Consider the following 25,106-nt stretch of genomic DNA (forward strand, 5'->3'; position numbering starts at 1 on the left):
TACAAGTAAGCTAAAGTCACAGCTTAGTCAGTCTCTAGTCAAGTCAGTCACTGTCATCTATTGTCAAGTCAACGTGGCCTGCAATAAAGTGTCCAAAACCACTGCAAGTCCCAGCAAGCCCTTAAGGTCTTTGAAGTCACTGGTCACCTCCGTGGGCACGGCTACACTGTATAGACTGTTATTGTCCGTAACTTGGCGTTGGAGTCATTATTGCCCCTGTGCCTTGCCCAGAATGCAGCTGTATACCTTCGGGTGGTATTGAGGATAAACCACGCCCTGGCGTCACAATTACAAGGGGTTAATGCCATCTGCCCCTAGGGTAATTCCATCTGCTCTGCATCTCACACCCCATATCACAAGGCATTTTAACACACGTGTGGGTTTAAGAAATAAAAATTAGCACATTCATGTTCAGACACATATAACCTCTTAGGGTAGTGTTTTCAAGATTGTGTGCCTCCAGCTGTTGCAAAATTACAACTCCCATCATTCTACTCTCTTCCTTCTATACCTCTTCCCCTACTCTCTCTGATTTACTCTCTTCCTTCTATACCTCTTCCCCTGCGCTCTTTCTCTAATCTACTCTCTTTCTTCTATACCTCTTCCCCTGCACTCTCTCTCTCTCTATCTCTAATCTACTCTCTTACTTTTATACCTCTCCCCCTGCTCTCTCGCTAATCTACTCTCTTTCTTCTATACCTCTTCCCCTGCTCTCTCTCCCTCTAATCTACTCTCTTCCTTCTATACTTCTTCTCCTGCTTTCTCTCTCTCTCTCTCTCTCTCTCTCTAATATACTCTCTTCCTTCTATACCTCTTCCCCTGCTTTCTCTCTAATCTCCTCTCTTCCTTCTATTCCTCGTCCCCTGCTCGCTCTCTCTCTCCCTCTTTAATCTCCTCTCTTCCTTCTATACCTCTTCCTCTGCTCTGTCTCTGTCTTTAATCTCCTTTCTTCCTTCTATACTTCTTCCCCTGCTCTCTCTCTAATCTACTCTCTTTCTTCTATACTTCTTCCCCTGCTCTCTCTCCCTCTAATCTACTCTCTTCCTTCTATACTTCTTCCCCTGCTTTCTCTCTCTCTCTCTCTAATCTACTCTCTTCCTTCTATTCCTCTTCCCCTGCTTTCTCTCTCTCTAATATACTCTCTTCCTTCTATACCTCTACCCCTACTTTCTCTCTCTCTCTAATCTACTCTCTTCCTTCTATACCTCTTCCCCTGCTATTTCTCTGTCTCTAATCTCCTCTCTTCCTTCTATACTTCTTCCCCTGCTCTCTCTCTAATCTCCTCTCTTCCTTCTATACTTCTTCCCCTGCTCTCTCTCCCTCTAATCTCCTCTCTTCCTTCTATACCTCTTCCCCTGCTCTCTCTCCCTCTAATCTACTCTCTTTCTTCTATACTTCTTCCCCTGCTCTCTCTCGCTCTAATCTCCTCTTTTCCTTCTATACCTCTTCCCCTGCTCTCTCTCTACCTCTAATCTACTTTCTTTCTTCTATACTTCTTCCCCTGCTCTCTCTCCCTCTAATCTACTCTCTTTCTTCTATACTTCTTCCCCTGCTTGCTCTCCCTCTAATCTACTCTCTTTCTTCTACACTTCTTCCCCTGCTCTCTCTCTCTCTCTCTCTCGCGCTCTCTCTCTCTTATTTACTCTCTTTCTTCTATACCTCTTCCCCTGCTTTCTCTCTCTCTCTCTCTCTCTCTCTCTCTCTAATCTACTTCGGAAATGTCCATACAAAGGTCACCTGATCACAAATGATCCTAAAGAATATTCTCTGAATGTTTCCTGAAACTCTGTCCTTCACCCAGCGTCACTGATCATGAATGAAACTATAAAACATGATATGTACTAAAATGGGTATGGCTGTAAAAATAGATAGATAGTGAGATAGATGATTGATAGATAGATAGATAGATAGATAGATAGTGAGATAGATGATTGATAGATAGATAGTGAGATAGATGATAGATAGATAGATATGAGAGATAGATAGATAGATAGATAGATAGATAGATAGATAGATAGATAGATAGATAGATAGGCTTGAGAAAGGCTGCATACTTACAGATGAAACATTGCCTTTTGCACCTTGATGGAATAAAACACGTTTTACAAGTTTTTTCACCTAACAACCGGAGTGCTGCAGTGTTCTTTGCATTTTTGCATTGTTTGGAGCCTCCTGACCTGGAACTTCCACTGAATTGCACCCACCCCTTATGACTTTGATGGTGTGCTGCTACCTTCTACTTTCTCTAGATAGATAGATAGATGGATATGCGATAGATGGATATGAGATAGATAGATAGATAGATAGATAGATAGATATAGATATGAGATAGATAGATATGAAATAGATAGATAGATAGATAGATATATAGGAGATAGATAGATAGATAGATAGATACAAGAAGAAATCCAAGTGGAACAGCACAACTGCTCTGTTGAAACTAGTCATTAGGTGCACGCCATCTCTTAGACTCCTGGTCAGGGAATCACAAGTAGATCCAAAGGAAAAAATAGCACCACACAAAAAGGATATAGTGCAAAAAAATGTGGTGTTTATTCCATCATCTCACAACACATGATGCGACGTTTCCGCAGCCTCCCGCTGCCTTTTTCAAGGCAGCGAGAGGCTGCAGAAACGTTGCATCGTTTGTTGTGAGATGATGGAATAAACACCACATTTTTTTGCACTATATCCTTTTTGTGTGGTGCTATTTTTTCCTATAGATAGATAGATATGAGATAGATAGATAGATAGATATGAGGTATATAGATAGATAGATAGATATGAGATAGATAGATATGAGGTGATAGATATGAGATGATAGATATGAGATAGATAGATAGATAGAGATGAGATAGATATGAGGTAGATAGATAGATATGAGATAGATAGATAGGTATGAGATAGATATGAGAGATAGATAGATATTATTCATTGCATGGTCTTGACATTATATATTGTCCATTTTTGCATGGTGTGATTTCTCTTCTTTATTTGTCTGTATAAATCATGAAGAATAAGTATCCCCTCTGTACTAATTGGGCCTCATACACTGATTTAATTCCTAATTAATCAATATTCTTAGAACACTTTGCCTTGAGGGATTTGCACTCAGACATTCAAAACAGCCATGGTTATAATTGGATTATTTCTGTAGAATACTTTATATAAAACAGACAGATTTTTCCACCATTGCATTTTGCTGCTCGGGGAAGAAGGTTATCTGTCAGTAAGGAGAGGAGACGCGGGGATCTCACTATCTATCACAGTCGGATATCTTTCTTGGCAGAGTCGACAGCCACATGCTGACTGGTAAACAGCAGGCAGCTATGCCACCTTTAGTCAATGCCGGCCTGGTGTAAGTGGTCTTGCCAGACGGTGCCACTTCCCAAAGGATCTCTACAGAATGGAGCTATTGGATCTGAATCAGGTTTATTACAGGTTATTTATCACAGAGAATTAGTACAGCATCTGTGTATAGAGATTGCTACATAGAAAGGGGACAGAGGTCTAACACAATGGGGAGATTTATCAAAACCTGTGCAGAGGAAAAGTTGCTGAGTTGCCCATAGCAACCAATCAGATCGCTGCTTTCATTTTTTTTAAAAAGCCTCTGAAAAATGAAAGAAGCGATCTGATTGGTTACTATGGGCAACTCAGCAACTTTTCCTGGACAGATTTTGATAAATCTCCCCCAATCATTCAATCAAAGGCAATTAGTATAGAATAGTTGCCATGTAAGGAGCTGCAGGTAACACAATCCAGGTGAAAGTTATTAACAGCAATAATAGCAGAATGTAGATAGGTCCTCGTTCACATCTAAATCGTAGGCTCAGTTCAAGGCCTCCATAGCAGATTCCATTCAAAGTTGAAAAATTGAGCTAAACAGATACCGGTGGATCCTGATGGATATTGATGCAGATGTGAACTTAGCCTAACAAGAAGAACAAAGGCAGTGTCCCACTGTGTGTCCCTGTTGGATGTATAAATTGGTTGTCGGCATTTATCAGTCATCCTGATGTGTATTTGTGATATTTCACTCTTACGCCCTGTTTCCAAACCTCACACCTGCCCACAATTTGTATGTGCAGCACAGAAACGAGATTTGGAAACAGGGCTTGGCTTCCAGCTGACTGTCAATCAAACATGGTCATTGATGGGAGGGGGAAGTGAGGAGGCATTCAGAGTCTTGGGGAGACCTCACTTTGACTGTTAGTACCAGAGAATAAAAGCATTTTTTCTGTGTAATGGAAGCACATACAGATATATAAAAGATACCATGTGTCTCCTTGTCCTAACAGCTATATAACAGTGTCAGCAGTTTGGAACGTTGCAGCTGACAGATTCCCTTTAAGGGAATGTATTCATAAAACATATTTACCCCTGTGAGGACCCCTTGTGTCCATGGTCTGTGACAACACTGTGGTACCACATCTCCCAGTTTTCCCACCGGTATCCAATTCCACTTTCAACTGGTGAACAGCCAAGGCTGTCTATCCTGGTTCCTGCCCATGTATTCTGTATTCTGAAGAGGTATCTTATCTCCCTAAAAACAAAGGAATTGAGCTGTTAAAATCCAGCATGCCCAATCCTTTTCTCCCTCGACATTTGCCATCAGAGGAGGCCCACCTACACATAAGATGGTCGACCGATCCCACTGAAAATGAAAGGTCCAACCAACTTTACTCTAGAATGGGCCTGGTTCTTCCCACCGAGTTCTCCAACCCCACCTTCCGAGATGTATTCGTCTCGGCAGTGACTGGTGAGGCTGTCACTGGTGAGACTAGCATGTCTCTGAAGGTTGGGCCGGAGTGCCTAGCATGTAGAGCCGGGCCCTGTTCATGAGTCCCTAATGAGAACCTTCACAATCAGACATATTTTGATAAAATGATGGTAAATCTCCCTCATTTTTTTTACCCAGGGGAAATAGATCCAATATGTTGTATCTAAAAACCCTAGCACCCTTAAAGGGACTTCCTGTGGAGCATATAGCAGCTGATAAGTACTGGAAGGATTAAGATTTTTAAATCGAAGTAATTTACAAATCTGTTTAACTTTCTGGCACCAGTTGATTTAAAAAAAAACATTTTTTCCAGTAGAGTACCCCTTTAACTGCTGTGTGCCACCATACGGAGCTATTGTATAAATATATTTTCTTTTACATGACTTCTAGGTGTTTTCAGATATATACCTTTTCAAATATATTAGATTTGCTATTTGGATGGTAACCCCTGAGGGGGGGGGGGGGTTGTAATATTGGAAACACAATGGAATCAGGTAAGAGATTAAAATACAATACCCCCCACCCCCATCCCAGATCCTGCTCATAGCCATCTAGTACCATATAAAAAAAAATAACTCGTCAAACATAAAATATCTTGCAAATGCAGTTCGGTCACAGAGTTTGCCTCCACGGCAGTCATTTGTCTTTTGAAATGGATTAATCTTTTTTTAATGCTGTACTAGTTTGGAGATATTATAAATCCCATCAGATTAAGAATGCATTATTTCCAGAAGAATGTTGTCACTGATAATACAAGATTAATAAGTAGATGGAGTTACTCCGCACTAGTGATATAAATCCTCCTACAGTCAATGAAAGATGAATGATGAATCCTCAGTAATCCAGGGGGCAGAGGGAATGGGATGGAGCTGTGCTGTGCAGGGGGGCAGTATAGAAAAAGGAAGCTCAATGCAAAAAAGATCACATGTTGAAGGGGTTAACTGGCGGTTTGCAAAAAATCATATCATGATGGGCCTGGGAAAAAAAAATAAAAAAAAATCACTATACTCACCTAGTCCCCCGCTGGTCTCCTGCAGCTCCCTCAATCTTCTGTCTTCCTCCTGCTTCCTAGACAAGCACTCGTTGCAGGACCTGCAATCACTGTCCAAGACCAGACACCACTGCAGTAAGGGATTGGATGAGTCGACAGGTCCTGCACCAAGCAGAAAGATGATAGAAGAGCGGAGGACTGGATGAAACCAAGGAGCTGCGAAAACCAGCAGGGGACCAGGGCTAGTTAAGTATAGCTTATTTATATGTTTTACCTGACCCAATAAGATATACATGTTTGTAAAATGCTGGATAACCTTTAATGAAGTTAATCAGGCTTAAGATGTATTGTCTTTTGTCAGGATAAGTCATCAATATTAAATTAATATTGCCATATAGTTGAAGGGGTTGCAGTGATTGTTCGAGTGTTGCAACGTCTTCACTGTTTTCATTGGCTGTAGGCCGTGCAAAGGCCATCTGATTTGAAGCAGTGGTGCATGGTTTTGTAGAAATCGTCCCACTCAAGTGAACAGGACCATGTCGCAATATCACCTGCGGCCAGTGATTAGCTGAGCGGATTGGCTCAGCGGCAATGTCTTGTTCCCACCTGGTCTTTGCTGTTCTTCTCTACTGGGTGCTGGGGCCCAATACATCACACGGCACCCCAACATATTGGGCCCCAGCACCAGGAAGTGTAGCGTGACAGATACCAGAATCAGCAATATCGGAGGCTATGGGGACCAAGTGAGAGGTGAGTATAGGTTTTTTATTTTGTTTAAGAAGGCCGCCTGGATATGTATTTTGTTTTTAGAAAAACATTTTCCTTGACAACCCTTTTTGTTAATTTGAAAGCCCTAGGAATCAATAATATGAGCAAACCTGTCTTTGGTATCCCCATAACTGCAGCAACGCATGCTGTACATGTGTTATAAATTTAGGACAACTGGTGTACAACAAAGAAGAAATAAAGGCTGTAGCCAGAATCCAGAGACAAGATAGGAAATTTCTAGTCTGGGGTCCCGATGCTTAAAGGGGTACTCCGCCCATAGACATCTGATCCCCTATCCAAAGGATAAGGGATAAGATGTCTAATCATGGGGGTCCCGCCGCTGGGGACTCCGCGATCTTGGCTGCGGCACTCCAGACATCCGGTGCACGGATCGAACTTTGCTCTGTGCCGGATGACTGGCGATGCAGGGTGGAGGCTCGTGATGTCACAGCCACGCCCCCTCAAAGCAAGTCTATGGGAGGGGGCATGACACTTTCACACCCACTCCCATAGACTTGCATTGAGGGGGCGTGGCTATGACATCACAATCGACCATGATGTCATGAGCCTACGTCGCTGCACCCAATGCTCTAAACAAACGCTGGGTGCAGCAGGGAGATCGCAGGGGTCCCCAGCGGCAGGACCCCCCGAGATCAGACATCTTATCTCCTATCCTTTGGATATGGGATAGGATGTCCAGGGGCGGAGTACCCCTTTAAGAATTGGCTTGCTGATTGATGGGTTAATTACCTCTTTTTGTTTTTTTGAACAGAAGTAGTTCATATACATGTATATACATCCGCACTACATGACTTACTCTTCTCGTCTCCCAACCTAATTTACCGTTTCCCCTGTCATCACATCACAAGCAGGACTTCTCTGGATCGGTAACAATATAAGAATACAAGATATTTATTTAACCCAGTGACAACTCTACAAAGTCCACATTCCCTCAGGGGGACAGCAGGGCATGGAGACAAATGGAGCCATTTTGCAGACTGTAACCTACACCCCGGACAGCTCTGTGACCAGCGAGCTCTGACTTATTCTGTACTGGAGTCATTTGTTATGTTGCGGTGCAGTCTATTCTTCTCCACATAGTGCCTGTCTGTTCCTTGTAGGAGCAAGTTACCCATTCTTAATGTTGCACTAGGGTCATCTAATGTACTCGCTTTATGGCATTGTTTACCTGACTTATCGCTTGCTCCTTCTCAGAGGTTCTTGTGACAGTCACCTGTGAAGCCTTGACAAGCCAGAACGGAACTTACTATCCTGCATGTCCCTTATTTTACCTTTGAAGTCAAATGCATTGTCAGGACTAGGTCTCCATTGTGAGGATAAGGTAACATAACATGGCTGTATCACGGCCGCAACACAGACTTCTACAGAAACTGATACTGCCAAACCAACGCAAAGGGGTTCTCTGGTGAACAATACCCATTTTCATGCACTCTATTAGGAATTCTGGGTTAAAGGGTACCTCTCATTAAAATAAACTTTTGATATATTTTAGATTAATGAATGTTGAATAACTTTCCAATAGCATGTTAATGAAAAATATGCTTCTTTCTATTGTATTTTTCCCGATCAGTCCTGTCAGCAAGCATTTCTGACTCATGCTGGAGTCCTAAACACTCAGAGCTGCCAGCCTGCTTTGTTCACAGCCAAACAGGCTGTGAACAAAGCAGGCTGGCAGCTCTGAGTGTTCTCCTTTGTGAACAAAGCAGACTGGCAGCTCGTAGTGTTTAGGACTCCAGCATGAGTCTGAAATGCTTGCTGCCAGGACTGGTAGGGAGACCCCTAGTGGTCATTTCTTCAAAGTGGAAAATTACATACAAAGAAGCATATTTTTTAATAACATGCAATTGTAAAGTTATTCTGCATACATTAATCTATAATATATCAAAAGTTTTTTTTGATGAGAGGTACCCTTTAATAAACTCCAGTTTTTTTGTTTTTTTTGTTTGTGCCCATATTTTGTACACTTGCTATCATTAGTCCTACATTTGTTTAAAAGAGATCTGCAGCTATATACAACTTATCCCCTATCTGGTTAGGGAATAAGTGTCTGATCGTGAGGGGTCCGACCGCTGGACCCCCACAATGTCCTGTACGGGGCCCCTGCTCTACAGGGGCTCTACCACGGCTCTCCCTGTGCAGGAGCCACGGCCGACACGCCCCTCCATGTATCTCAATGGGAGAGGCGGTGATGCAGCGTTCCGGCATCCCCGCCTCTCCCATAGAGCTGAATAGAGGAGGCGTGTCTGTTGACCTCAGTGCCGGGTCCCAGTATGGAAGGTCACGGGGGTCCCAGTGGTTGGACCCCTGCAATCAAACACTTATCTCCTATCCTACAGGATGACGTCATAACCTATCAGATCTCTCCCAGCTCCATCTCTCCCTCTCTCTCTCTCTGTTAAATATAACCGGAACGCTAAATTATAACCCGGTCTGACCATGGAGTGAGTGAGCTCTTGTTTGTATGAAAAACATACATTTATTTGACATCATGGCAGACAGGACGTAAAACAAGAAATCTGTAAAGGCAGTCATTAGCATAAGTAAATAATGTAATAGGGTTATGTAGGGATGTCCATAAACCTTGTCTCACCAGGTGGGATTTCTTCCTTAGTACTTTATCCAGTGTGCTGGATCCATCTTGAAATGGCTGCCTCTGTTAGCTTCCTCTAGCCCAGTGGTCTTCAACCTGCGGACCTCCAGATGTTGCAAAACTACAACTCCCAGCATGCCCGGACAGCCGATGGCTGTCCGGGCATGCTGGGAGTTGTAGTTTTGCAACATCTGGAGGTCCGCAGGTTGAAGACCACTGCTCTAGCCCATATAATGACAGCACAATTGAGTTCCTAGATATAAAGTTTGACCATGGATAGCCCGTACAATCAGAGCTCCATAAGACTCCACTAGACAATCTGAGTAATACACGTGTGTAGGGCAAACATATGCTGACCGCACGCCAACTAAACAATTCTGTATAGTGAGTATAAATTTGAAACAGGACTCACGGTTTCTTTGTAAAAGTCTTCTGGATTTATTTCCTTATTTCTTCGGTTTGACTCACAAGACTTTATAACAGCATTGTAGCAGCAGAAATTAGCAGCATAACCCGTAGTTTTGCCAGTCATGTGCCATGGAGCTCCATCCACCAGCTCTGGGAGAACTGCAAATTATAGAAGAAATCTGGTGAAAAGTATACAAGTTATATAATGACCAGAAATAGTGCTGCTCCTCATGTACACACACAGGGCAGTTTATCCTGAAATGACAGGTACACTTTAGAGGGGTACTCCGGTGAAAACCTTTTTTCTTTTAAATCAACTGGTGGCAGAAAGTTAAACATATTTGTAAATTACTTCTATTAAAAAATCTTACTCCTTCCTGTACTTATTAGCTGCTGCATACTACAGAGGAAATTCTTTTCTTTTTGGAATGCTCTCTGATGACATCACGAGCACAGTTTTCTCTGCTGACGTTATTATAATAATAATAATGTCTTTATTTATTGTTGTCCTTAGTGGGATTTGAACCCAAGTAACCACTGAGCCACCATGCTGCCCTTAGCATACATCTGCTATGCATGGTTGCTAAAATGGACAGAGATGTCAGCAGAGAGCACTGTGCTCGTGATGTCATCAGTGTTCCAAAAAGAAAGGAATTTCCTCTGTAGCATTCAGCAGCTAATAAGTACTGGAAGGATCAAGATTTTTTAATAGAAGTAATTTACAAATATGTTTAACTTTCTGCCACCAGTTGATTTAAAAGAAAAAAGGTTTTCACCGGAGTACCCCTTTAAGTCCCCGACAAGTTCTTGTCACATCAATGGTCAGTGAGTCCCTTTCCCAGCAGCGATACAATAGCATATGGTAGATAAGCTTTACTGACAGTATAACACCTTGTCTGTTCTAGCAATGAAATGCAATTATTGAGATTTGATAAGTAGACATGGATTGTCATTTCCCCAGCGCACATCACCGTCCTGCCTCGGGGCGCAGCAATATGGCGCTGGAAGGCGCAAGCGGCATTATAGTCACTTATTGTAATTATCCATTTTATGACAATGAGTTCTCTATCCTGATATGTCTTCATCCCCCAAAGCCTTACTGACATAGCAGAAATGAGTCCTGTTTTTAGAGCTATATACAGAACACATGTATATGGTATAATGTACGCGTGCCTAAACACTACAGACTGCCTGTCAATTAACAATGGATTAGACAAGGCTGCTGCAACTAAGATAAGGTGAAATCAGTATAATGGATTTTGTCTTTATTCTGTATTTGATCCGTATGTCAATAATAGACAGCACAGGCATACAAAGAGGAAACGGAAATCTAAGTGAGGTCACCTTGCTTATGGCACCATATATCCCTCAAAGACCTTCCCACCCCTTGTAACACAACAGAAGTTAAAACCAAGTTGCACATGGCCACCAGATCTGGTGCCCCTGACTGATGTTGTTGCTTTAAAGTGTCATACAGTAATGGACATGCTTATCAAGGATCTGTGCTTGTGTCGGTGATAAATGGCTGTGTCCTGTGTCTCCCATCACGATCCCAGATTGTTTTTGGAAACTGGCTACTTCCTGTTTTTGTGGCCTCTTTAAACTACAATCCCCAGGATCCTTTATTTCAAGGTGGAAGGTGACTTAATTCCCTCCCACACATGGATCACTCCGCCCATTGCAGGACAGCCACGCTCCTTTTGATCACATGGCTTGCCCATCACCTGACACACAAAGCTGTGGATCTATGTGAAGATGAATACATGCACATGTGCGCCGGTGCATTGGCTTTACAACAGATAAAGCAGCCAAGCCCCCTTTTGGCACCTGACCTGTGATGTATTGTCTCAGGCAGCACAGCAAGATGGGAAAGGTCCAAGACAACACTCATTTTGTAGGTTGCAGAAAATGAACTTCTGGGGAAAAGAAAGAAATTCGATACCAGTGAAGTATATTAGTAACTAGACTAACTTTGCTGCCCCTGTCTTACATTCAAAGAAACAAAAATCCTGAAATATCCCTTTAACATGCATCTTAAAGGAGAAGTCTTGTGGTAAAATCATATCCTCTATTCCACAGGAGGCTCTCCGCCAGAGCTGCGCATCACAACCCCTGCCTGAAGAGGCCGCCACGCTTCCTCCATATAGCTCTATGGGAGAGCCGTTCGACTATCTTCTAGCTACATGGAGGGGGTGTGGTGGTTCCTGCAGGGGTAACAACACGCCGCTCCTGGTGAGGACCAAGGCTCTGTACAGTGGTCGGACCCCCCCCCCCCCGATCCAGAACTCATGTCCTATCCTGCGGATAGGGGATACGTTTTTTAACACAAGACTTCTTTTTAGGAAGATGGTTGAAGCTCCATTAGTTGCTCCAGGTGCTTCCAGAGTTTAGCAGTACCCCTTGGTGTAACTCGAAGGCCAGGGGCCCATTGTTTACTAGCACCATGGTGTCAGTCTGCAGGCGCTACAAAGGTTCAGAGGTCTAGTTTGTCTACTTGGTTTGCTGAATCCTGTCCTTGCAGATCAGAGCGGGAACGTCTTTTCTGCTACCAATGTAAATAATACTGCAGAAGCAAATAATACTGCAGAAGCACATATATAAATATATTACAATTGGGAGTTACCATTACCTTTGTCAACAAGGAATTACTCCATTGTTAACAAAACGTTAATGTTCTGTCATCATGCATTTCCAGGAGGGGCAACAGAGGAACATCACAACACAGAATGCAGAAGTGAGCTCCCAGTTAAAGTTAAACAGATTTGTAAATAGTAATAGTAAAAAAGAAACAACAGTGGCACCGATACCTTAGACCTCCTAAGACCACGAGATGGAGACGGCGTCCCGCTAGTCTGGAAATCCACCCCGGCAGCGGAGGTGCTAGGACAATAAAGACCGTAGTCACCAAATAGTAGTAAATAAAGAGCAAAGGTGCCCTGCACTCACCGCTTCAGTCCAGGTAATCCTGCTCCCATCTCGGGTCACGACTCGAACACGGAGGATATGGATAGTGGAGCTCTCAGAGGCGACTGCCGGCGGTTTCACGCATAGGAATGCGCTTCATCCGGCCTCCCGGGAGGCCGGATGAAGCGCATTCCTATGCGTGAAACCGCCGGCAGTCGCCTCTGAGCGCTCCACTATACATGTCCTCCGTGTTCGAGTCGTGACCCGAGATGGGAACAGGATTACCTGGACTGAAGCAGTGAGTCCAGGGCACCTTTGCTCTTTATTTACTAAGATTTGTAAATAGCTTCTATTAAAAAATCTTAATCCTTTTAGTACTTTTTAGCAGCTGTATGCTACAGAGGAAATTCTTTTTTGTGTTGTCCACAGTGCTCTCTGCTGACACCTCTGTCCGTGTCAGGAACTGTCCAGAGCAGCATAGGTTTGCTAATGGGGATTTTCTCCTGCTCTGGACAGTTCCTGATATGGGCATCAGGTGTCAGCAGAGAGCACTGTGGACAAGACGAAAAAGAAATTCAAAAAATAAAGATTTTCCTCTGTAGCAAACAGCTGCTAATAAGTACTGAAAGGATTAAGATTTTTTTTAATAGAAGTAATTTACAAATCTATTTAACCTTCTGGCACCAGTTCATTTACACAAAAAAAAGTTTTCCACCAGAGTACCCCTTTAAGATTGGATAATTAAATAAGCAATTAAGAGAGAGGACATCGGGGTGTTTGGAGTGTTTTTATGAGGAGTTGCCCTTTAAGCACCCAGAAGAACTTTAAAAGCAGAACCCGTTGTTTTTTATTGTAGAACATCTGGTCCATAAACTATATGAAGCAGTGATATGTACCAGTTCCCCAACAAAACATGATTTGCACTTGGACCATCTTGTGATTTTTTATGTGCATAGAGATGAGGCGGTGGTGCGGCGGCTGCCTGGTACGGCAGCCCTGTTCTTGCTGATTATATTGGCTCTTATGTTCACCGCTACGGGCTCTTCCCTTGAAATTTCCGATCGCCTGCCGCTGTTCATTTGCATTACTTGCAGGCAGGTTTTCTTTTCCAGCTGGTAAAATATGTACATTTAGCGCCTGTTTATTTTGTGCATCTGATGGATTGTCCAGCTTTTTTGCTATGTTTGTTATGGACTGAAATAGACGGAGGGCTGAAGCACGCAGCGTGCCTTTGATATGCGGAGATGAACTTCTTTGATTTACTGGAGGGAGCGTGAGCTGATTATAAAACCCGGCTGATAAAGAGTCAAGGAGACAGATTTTATGACAACGGCTCCACAAAGGTGCATGCATCATAAATGAATGCATAAACCATACACGGGCATTAGAAGACATTACATCAATACCTCCCCGGAGCTCCCTCTTATACTCACCTGCTGTTTGTATAATATAGGCCGAGGCCGCTCATAGCTTCTTTAGAAAAGATTTTTCAGTTTGGTTTCTGTTGGCCCCAGAGATGGACAAGTTTTCTTGGTTCCCAAGGAAGAGGTTTTGGAACGGGCTTCTTCAGGGGGACATGTTAGCTGCCACATCATGCCCTCCATACTCAATGGCGCCCATCTACTGCTCTTCAGTAATAATATTTAATCTCATTGCTTCTCATTTTCCCCCAAATAACCTCACATTGCACCACTATAACATCTCTAGTAACATCAAGGCACAGTATATGAGCTTATAGTAACGTAAGTCCCAAATAACATTAATGTTCAGCATGACACTACTTTGTAATGACATCAGTCATTTTACACAAAAATCTACGGCGAAACGGAAAAAAATCATTGTGCGACAAAATTGAAGAAAAAACACAATTTTGTAAATTTTGGGTGCTTCTGTTTCTACACCGTACATTTTTCGGTAAAAATGACACCTTATCTTTATTCTGTAGGTCCATACAATAAAAATTATACCCTACTTATATACGTTTGATTTTGTCATACTTTTGGAAAAAATCATAACTACATGCAGGAAAATTAATACATTTAAAATTATCCTCTTCTGACCCCTATAACTTTTTTACTTTTCTGCGTAAACGGTGGAATGAGGGCTAATTTTTGGGATCGTGATCTAAAGTTTTAATCAGTACCATTTTTGTTTTGATCGGACTTTTTTATTGCTTTTTATTGCTTTTTTTATGGTATGAAAAGTGACCAAAAAAACACTATTTTGGACTTTGGAATTTTTTTGCGCGTACGCTATTAACCGTGTGGTTAAATTTACAATATATTTTTATAGTTCAGACATTTACGCACGCAGTGATACAATATATGTTTATTTTTATTATGCTTATATATTTTTTATATGGAATTTGGGAAAAGGGGGGGGGGTGATTTAAACTTTTAATAAGGAAGGGGTTAATGTGTGTGTTTTTAAGCTTTTTTTAATCTTGTTTTTTTTTTTTTTACACTTTTAGTCCCCTTAGGGGACTTTTAGGAGGAATCATTTGATTTCTCAATCAGATTAATGGGATTACATACAATCCCATTGATCTGTGTGCTCTGCACTCGATTGATAAAACCTGGCCCTGCAAGGCTTTATCATTCTGAGCACCGTAGTCAGCAGAGGAGCGATCACGCCGCCCGGGGTGGGGGGGGATGGGGGTGCGATCCACCCCTCTGGACCACCAGGGACGGGATACCGGCACCTTTAGATGCCGCTGTCAACTTTGACAGCGGCGATCAAGGGTTAATAGCCACCTGCAGTAATTGCCGCATGTTGGCTATTAATGCCGGTATGATGTGGGCTTGAGTCGGGAGCTTGCGTCAAACCCCGATAACGGCCATTGGACGAGCATAGACGTCCATGGTCGTTATTGGGTTAATATGCCGTATATCAGTTAATTAACACTAACGCATAGGATATAATTACTAGTTGTGTAACGCACATTATCAGCTATAGTAACATAAGCACCATATGACCACTATAGGAACACTAATGCACCATATAACAGCTATGGGAACGTAAACACAGTATCGGCTACATTAGTATTTAGCCAGTATTTCAACTACACCAAAACGAGCACAGTATCAGCTATGGTATCAACGCCTGGTACTGTATACCGGATATAAGAACGTGAAGCACGGTATCAGCTCAGGTAACACATGCCATCGGAACTAATGTATCATAAATGTCATAGGGGGAGATTTATCAAAACCTGTACAAAGGAAAAGTTGCCCAGTTGCCCATAGCAACCAATCAGATTGCTTCTTTCATTTTGCAGGGACCTTGTTAAAAATGAAAGAAGTGATATGATTGGTTGCTATGGGCAACTGGGAAACTTTTCGTCTGGACAGGTTTTGATAAATCTCCCCCATAGTCCTGTATGTGCACTGTGACAGCTCCAGAAAAGTATATGTAATTTTATGTTTAATGTTCCTACTATAGGAACATTTGGGTAGTGTGAATGTTATGGGGTAAAATGACTCATGTTCAATGAGAAACATAAGAGTAACATGACAGCGCCGAACATGAAAAAAAATGTGACCATAAGCCATGAAGACAAACTGTAAGGAACATATACAAATCACACTGAATGAAGACGTACGCATGTTACACCGCTAGAGAAACATATGCACGTACACTGAGTAGCATCCTGAGTTATACACTGTGTGGAACAAAAGCGTGGTATACTGTGTGGGACATAAGCATGGAGCACTATGGGGAAGGTAAGTGTGGTATACTGTGTGGGACATAAGCATGGAGCACTATGGGGAAGGTAAGCATGGTATACTGTGTGGGACATAAGCATGGAGCACTATGTGGAAGGTAAGCGTGGTATACTGTGTGGAACATAACATGGTATACAGTGTGGGACATAAGCATGGAACACTATGGGGAAGGTAAGTGTGGTATACTGTGTGGGACATAAGCATGGAGCACTATGGGGAAGGTAAGCGTGGTATACTGTGTGGGACATAAGCATGGAACACTATGTGGAAGGTAAGCGTGGTATACTGTGTGGAACATAAGCGTGGTATACTGTGTGGGACATAAGCATGGAACACTATGGGGAAGGTAAGTGTAGTATACTGTGTGGGACATAAGCATGGAGCACTATGTGGAAGGTAAGCATGGTATACTGTGTGGGATATAAGCATGGAGCACTATGTGGAAGGTAAGCGTGGTATACTGTGTGGGACATAAGCATGGAACACTATGGGGAAGGTAAGTGTGGTATACTGTGTGGGACATAAGCATGGAGCACTATGGGGTAGGTAAGCGTGGTATACTGTGTGGGACATAAGCATGGAGCACTATGGGGAAGGTAAGTGTGGTATACTGTGTGGGACATAAGCATGGAGCACTATGGGGAAAGTAAGCATGGTATACTGTGTGGGACATAAGCATGGAACACTATGTGGAAGGTAAGCGTGGTATACTGTGTGGAACATAAGCGTGGTATACTGTGTGGGACATAAGCATGGAGCACTATGGGGAAGGTAAGTGTGGTATACTGTGTGGGACATAAGCATGGAGCACTATGGGGAAGGTAAGTGTGGTATACTAAGTGGGACATAAGCATGGAACACTATGTGGAAGGTAAGCGTGGTATACTGTGTGGAACATAAGCGTGGTATACTGTGTGGGACATAAGCATGGAACACTATGTGGAAAGTAAGTGTGGTATACTGTGTGGGACATAAGCATTGAGCACTATGTGGAAGGTAAGTGTGGTATACTGTGTGGGATATAAGCATGGAGCACTATGGGGAAGGTAAGTGTGGTATACTGTGTGGGATATAAGCATGGAGCACTATGTGGAAGGTAAGCGTGTAATACTGTGTGGGATATAAGCATGGAGCACTATGGGGAAGGTAAGCATGGTATACTGTGTGGGACATAAGCATGGAACACTATGGGGAAGGTAAGTGTGGTATACTGTGTGGGATATAAGCATGGAGCACTATGGGGAAGGTAAGCATGGTATACTGTGTGGGATATAAGCATTGAGCACTATGGGGAAGGTAAGCGTGGTATACTGTGTGGGACATAAGCATGGAGCACTATGGGGAAGGTAAGTGTGGTATACTGTGTGGGATATAAGCATGGAGCACTATGGGGAAAGTAAGCATGGTATACTGTGTGGGACATAAGCATGGAGCACTATAGGGAAGGTAAGCGTGGTATACTGTGTGGGACATAAGCATGGAGCACTATGGGGAAGGTAAGTGTGGTATACTGTGTGGGATATAAGCATGGAGCACTATGGGAAAGGTAAGCGTGGTATACTGTGTGGGACATAAGCATGGAGCACTATGGGGAAGGTAAGTGTGGTATACTGTGTGGGATATAAGCATGGAGCACTATGGGGAAAGTAAGCATGGTATACTGTGTGGGACATAAGCATGGAGCACTATAGGGAAGGTAAGCATGGTATACTGTGTGGAATATAAGCATGGAGCACTATGTGGAAGGTAAGCGTGGTATACTGTGTGGGATATAAGCATGGAGCACTATGGGGAAGGTAAGCATGGTATACTGTGTGGGACATAAGCATGGAACACTATGGGGAAGGTAAGTGTGGTATACTGTGTGGGACATAAGCATGGAGCACTATGGGGAAGGTAAGTGTGGTATACTGTGTGGGACATAAGCATGGAGCACTATGTGGAAGGTAAGCGTGGTATACTGTGTGGGATATAAGCATGGAGCACTATGGGGAAGGTAAGTGTGGTATACTGTGTGGGACATAAGCATGGAGCACTATGGGGAAGGTAAGTGTGGTATACTGTGTGGGACATAAGCATGGAGCACTATGTGGAAGGTAAGTGTGGTATACTGTGTGGGACATAAGCATGGAGCACTATGGGGAAGGTAAGCATGGTATACTGTGTGGGACATAAGCATGGAGCACTATGTGGGAGGTAAGTGTGGTATACTGTGTGGGACATAAGCATGGAGCACTATGGGGAAGGTAAGCGTGGTATAATGTGTGGGATATAAGCATGGAGCACTATGGGGAAGGTAAGTGTGGTATACTGTGTGGGACATAAGCATTGAGCACTATGTGGAAGGTAAGTGTGGTATACTGTGTGGGACATAAGCATGGAGCACTATGGGGAAGGTAAGTGTGGTATACTGTGTGGGACATAAGCATGGAACACTATGTAGAAGGTAAGTGTGGTATACTGTGTGGGACATAAGCATGGAACACTATGGGGAAGGTAAGCATGGTATACTGTGTGGGACATAAGCATGGAGCACTATGTGGAAGGTAAGTGTGGTATACTGTGTGGGACATAAGCATGGAGCACTATGGGGAAGGTAAGCATGGTATAATGTGTGGGATATAAGCATGGAGCACTATGGGGAAGGTAAGTGTGGTATACTGTGTGGGACATAAGCATTGAGCACTATGTGGAAGGTAAGTGTGGTATACTGTGTGGGATATATAAGCATGGAGCACTATGTGGAAGGTAAGTGTGATATACTGTGTGGAACATAAGCATGGAGCACTATGGGGAAGGTAAGTGTGGTATACTGTGTGGGACATAAGCATGGAGCACTATGGGGAAGGTAAGTGTGGTATACTGTGTGGGACATAAGCATGGAGCACTATGGGGAAGGTAAGTGTGGTATACTGTGTGGGATATAAGCATGGAACACTATGTAGAAGGTAAGTGTGGTATACTGTGTGGGAACGTATTGCAGTACGCGGTTTTGTTTGTTATTGTATATGTATTATTATTGTTATTGTATTGCTATTGTAACTGAGTGGAAACGCAATCATGGTGCAGTTGTGTAGAATGTAGTCGTGACACAGGAAACTAAGTGATGTCAGTACCTGGATGAATGAATGCGTATTATCTTGTATGAGCTGTATGTGTGATAAATGCAGGGAAACATAGGAGTCTATGGTAACATAACACAGAACGCTGTAAGGAAACATACGTGTGACATATTGTGATACGAAAATGTGGAATACTGTGTGGTAATGTCAGCAAGGACTATAATGACATCCTATCACACCTGACCTCCAACATGAACAAATGTAGACGCAATGCCATGATAACAGCCGAACATACTCCACCTGAGAACCATGAGAGGAATGCTGTGACAGCTGGAAATACCTTATCTGCTTACATTAATGAAAGCCTAACGTGACAGAGCTAAAAACAAGACAAATGTGGCAATAAAGCTATGAAACATCCACTGACGTAGCAGGTGGGCGCACAGTATATTCTATGGTGACATAACCCGTACGTGTATGTAATAATAAAGTATACAAGTTTTATGAATGCTGACATAAAACAGTATAGTAGAGACATGTGATGTATCTACCATAAGTGACATAACCACAGTGACATATAACCGTATACTGACAGCAACTTACATGGTATATACTAAGGGATGTATACGTGGTGCACATATAACGGTAACAAACACAGTAAATAAATGCACTGGTGATGTTTGACTGTACAATGTATAATGACAACTTATACATGGCCTATAATGGATGACATGCTGTCTGAGATAGAGCTCTGTTTTATCGGACTCTTGTGACAGCCTCTACCTTTTTAATGGGTTCGTATTCTTTTTTTGTACCTATCTATATTTATTTTCATATATTTTATCTTATAAGTATTAATAAAGTTCATTACATTTTGTGAATTTTATGAAGTCTGATAATGAAGCCTGGAAGGGGTTAATACCATTGGATTACAGGACATGTGTTCCGGTGTGATTGCTCCACCTGTAAACATCTATGTCTTTCCTTCATTTGGTGTATGACTAAGAACGCTTTTTGCGCTTGAAACGCGTCATTTCCGGTGTTCCTGTGTTGTCGTATTGGAATAAATTTTGGATTTTATTTGCACAAGAGCTAGATTCCATCATCCTTTGTTCTAATTGTTTGCCAGTGTTGTCCATGGCGGGGATATCTATCTATCTATCTCATATCTATCTATCTCATATCTATCTATCTATCTATCTCATATCTATCTATGTATCTCATATCTATCTATATCTATCTATCTCATATCTATCTAATATCTATCTATCTATCTCATATCTATCTATCTATCTCATATCTATCTATGTATCTCATATCTATCTATATCTATCTATCTCATATCTATATATCTCATATCTGACTATCTCATATCTATCTCATATCTATCTATCTCATATCTATCTATCTCATATCTATATATCTATCTATCTCATATCTATCTCATATCTATATATCTCATATCTGACTATCTCATATCTATCTATCTCATATCTATCTATCTCATATCTATCTATCTATCTATCTCATATCTATCTATCTATCTATCTATCTATCTATCTAGCAACAGAAGAATGCAGCAGAACACTGCCAGCACAAGGATATAGATGAAACATGAATATGCAGATAAAACATGGAGACTATACAGCTATGGTGTAATAGATGCAAATGTGAAACTATGAGATAGTGAGGCACTTAGCTCGCAAATTTGTCTCCGCCGGCGATCAAATAGCTTGGACCGTCCCACCGCGATAAGCTGGCCTCATTGGGACGGACCCTACACTGTGAATATGCCTCTGTGTGAACAGAGTAGGGTCCGTCCCAATGAGGCCACCTTATCGCGGTGGGACGGTCCAAGCTATTTGACCGCCGGCGGAGACAAATTTGCGAGCTAAGTGCCTCACTATTTCATAGTTTCACATTTGCATCTATTACACCATAGCTGTATAGCTCTCCATGTTTTATCTGCATATTCATGTTTCACCTATATCCTTGTGCTGGCAGTGTGCTGCTGTATTCTTCTGTTGCTGTATATCTAGCCTAGTAGCGTGCACCTGTAGGCCAGGTCCATATAATAGCTTGGTATCAACTAAAGTGCTGGCTGACTTATTCTTTGTCTATCTATCTATCTATCTATCTATCTATCTATCTATCTATCTATCTCATATCTATCTCATATCCATCTATCTATCTATCTCATATCTATCTATCTATCTATCTATCTCATATCTATCTATCTCATATCTATCTATCTCATATCTATCTATTTATCTCATATCTATCTATCTATCTATCTATCTCATATCTATCTATCTATCTATCTATCTCATATCTATCTATTTATCTCATATATATCTATCTATCTATCTCATATCTATCTATCTATCTATCTCATATCTATCTCATATCTATCTATTTATCTCATATCTATCTATCTCATATCTATATATCTATCTCATATCTATCTATCTCATATCTATCTATCTCATATCTATCTATCTATCTATCTATCTATCTAGAAAGAGCAGGAAAGCAGCACTCCAGGAGAAACAAGGGGTGCACGGGTGCCTACTGTGTCAGGTCCAGGTTGGGGACCCCTCCAAAACACAAAGCCAAAATGAACAGTGGCACATCAAGCGTCAAAAAAGAAAGGTGGTTTATTCAAAAAAACGTGTTGGGCAACATTTCAGCTGGCTCACCCAGTCATTTTCAAGGCTTGAAAATGACTGGGTGAGCCAGCTTAAACATTGCCCAACACATTTTTTTTTAATAAACCACCTTTCTTTTTTGACACTTAGTGTGCCACTGTTCATTTTGGCTTTATCTATTTATCTATCTATCTATCTCATATATATATCTATCTATCTCAAATCTATCTCATATCAATCTATCTCATATCTATCTATCTCATATCAATCTATCTCATATCTATCTATCTCATATCAATCTATCTCATATCTATCTATCTATTTCATATCTAACTCATATCTATCTCATATCTATCTATCTCATATCTATCTATCTATCTATCTCATATCTATCTCATATCTATCTATCCCATATCTATCTATCTCATATCTATCTATCGATCTATCTATCTCATATCTATCTATCTATCTCATATCTATCTAATATCTATGTATCTATCCCATATTTATCTCATATCTATCTAATATCTATGTATCTATCTATCTCATATCTATATATCTCATATCTATCTATCTCATATCTATCTATTCATCTATCTATCTAATATCTATCTATCTCATATTAATCTATCTCATATCTATCTATCTATCTCCTATCTATCTATATATCTATCTATATATCTATTCATCTATCTATCTATCTCATATCTATCTATCTATAAGTATTCCAAAGAAGTCGCAGCACACCCAGGTAGCATATGGTGCAAAATAAGTGAGCTTTTATTGGCCCATGTTATGCTACCTGGGTGTGCTGCGACTTCTTTGGAATACTTATCGATGGACACGGTCTGCGACTGGGACCACAGTCATCGCTTGCACCCCTGATTATTTCAGCAACATATCTGAGGTTGTGCTGCCTAACTTGCATTTGTGAATTGTTCCTATCTATCTATCTCATATCTATATATCTATCTATCTCATATCTATCTCATATCTATCTATCTCATATCTATCTATCTATCTATCTCATATCTATCTATCTATCTCATATCTATCTCATATCTATGTATCTACCTCATATCTATCTATCTATCTCATATCTATCTATCTATCTATCTATCTCATATCTATCTCATATCTATGTATCTATCTCATATCTATCTATCTATCTCATATCTATCTATCTCATATCTATCTCATATCTATCTATCTCATATCTATCTATCTCATATCTATCTATCTCATATCTATCTATCTCATATCTATCTATCTCATATCTATCTATCTATCTCATATCTATCTTTCTATCTCATATCTATCCATCTCATATCTATTTATCTATCTATCTCATATCTATCTATCTCATATCTATCTATCTCATATCTATCTATTTATCTCATATCTATCCTATATATCTCATATCTATCTATCTTATATCTATCTATCTAATATCTATCTATCTCTCATATCTATCTCATATTTATCTCATAGCTATCTATCTCATATCTATCTATCTATCTATCTCCTATCTATCTATCTATCTATCTATCTATCTCATATCTATCTCTCATATCTATCTATCTCATATCTATCTATCTATCTCATAACTATCTATCTCATATCTATCTATCTCATATCTATCTATCTATCTATCTCAAATCTATCTATATTATCTATCTATCTCATATCTATCTCTCATATCTATCTATCTATCTATCTATCTCATATCTATCTATCTATCTCATATCTATCTCATATCTATCTATCTCATATCTATCTATCTATCTCATATCTATCTATCTATCTATCTCATATCTATCTATCTATGTCATATCTATCTATCTATCTCATATCTATCTTTCTATCTCATATCTATCTATCTATGTCATATCTATCTATCTATCTCATATCTATCTATCTATCTCATATCTATCTATCTATGTCATATCTATCTATCCATCTCATATCTATTTATCTATCTATCTCATATCTATCTATCTCATATCTATCTATCTCATATCTATCTATTTATCTCATATCTATCCTATATATCTCATATCTATCTATCTTATATCTATCTATCTAATATCTATCTCTCATATCTATCTCATATTTATCTCATATCTATCTATCTCATATCTATCTATCTATCTATCTATCTCATATCTATCTCTCATATCTATCTATCTCATATCTATCTATCTATCTCATAACTATCTCATATCTATCTATCTCATATCTATCTATCTATCTCACATCTATCTATATTATCTATCTATCTCATATCTATCTCTCATATCTATCTATCTATCTCACATCTATCTATATTATCTATCTATCTATCATTAACTCTCTATATTTCATGGCTTTACTGCAGTGATCATAATGAGACTGTTTATCGCCATGTACTTCACAAGTCTTAAATACACTCCTATGATCACGTGTCTTAGATACACTCCTATGATCACGTGTCTTATATACACTCCTATGATCACGTGTCTTTTATACACTCCTATGATCACGTGTCTCCTCCCCTCCTCCTTCTAGAACCCTCTAGAGTCCTGTGTTATTCTCACCACTAGAGGCGCTGTCGGTGTGGTGTTCGGGTGTGGCCGGTGACGCGAGGAAGCTCAGGGGCGGTGAGTAGCGGACCCGTCCTGTACATTATAGGACTATTACACTCCTGTACATTATAGGACTATTACACTCCTGTACATTATAGGACTATTACACTCCTGTACATTATAGGACTATTACTCTCCTGTACATTATAGGACTATTACTCTCCTGTACATTATAGGACTATTACACTCCTGTACATTATAGGACTATTACACTCCTGTACATTATAGGACTATTACACTCCTGTACATTATAGGACTATTACACTCCTGTACATTATAGGACTATTACACTCCTGTACATTATAGGACTATTACACTCCTGTACATTATAGGACTATTACACTCCTGTACATTATAGGACTATTACACTCCTGTACATTATAGGACTATTACACTGCTGTACATTATAGGACTATTACACTCCTGTACATTATAGGACTATTACACTCCTGTACATTATAGGACTATTACACTCCTGTACATTATAGGACTATTACACTCCTGTACATTATAGGACTATTACACTCCTGTACATTATAGGACTATTACACTCCTGTACATTATAGGACTATTACACTGCTG

At 40.8% G+C, this 25,106-nt stretch overlaps 1 protein-coding gene and 1 long non-coding RNA gene across 5 annotated transcripts in view; one reads left to right on the forward strand and one right to left on the reverse strand.

Annotated features, from left to right (window-relative positions):
- PIWIL4 (piwi like RNA-mediated gene silencing 4) overlaps nucleotides 1–25,106 on the forward strand; it is a 319,725-nt gene that overhangs the window by 24,613 nt on the left and 270,006 nt on the right. Inside the window, exons 1-2 of one of the 4 annotated variants that reach the window (XM_056561500.1) lie at nucleotides 15,601–15,616; nucleotides 24,448–24,539. The exons of 1 other annotated variant lie outside the window; for it this stretch is intronic. The gene's annotated coding sequence lies outside the window, so the exon portion shown is untranslated. Of the gene's footprint in view, nucleotides 1–15,600; nucleotides 15,617–15,777; nucleotides 15,843–24,447; nucleotides 24,540–25,106 lie in introns of those variants that run through there. 2 more of the 4 variants (XM_056561504.1, XM_056561501.1) reach the window with 2 other exon arrangements.
- LOC130358353 (uncharacterized) lies at nucleotides 4,382–15,661 on the reverse strand. The gene is made up of 3 exons (XR_008889486.1): nucleotides 15,582–15,661; nucleotides 9,566–9,720; nucleotides 4,382–4,546 (listed from the first exon to the last, which is right to left on the reverse strand). It is a non-coding gene; the product is annotated as an uncharacterized LOC130358353 (long non-coding RNA).

The sequence above is a fragment of the Hyla sarda genome, chromosome 2 (genome assembly GCF_029499605.1).
Source record: "Hyla sarda isolate aHylSar1 chromosome 2, aHylSar1.hap1, whole genome shotgun sequence".
NCBI classification, from domain to species: domain Eukaryota; kingdom Metazoa; phylum Chordata; class Amphibia; order Anura; family Hylidae; genus Hyla; species Hyla sarda.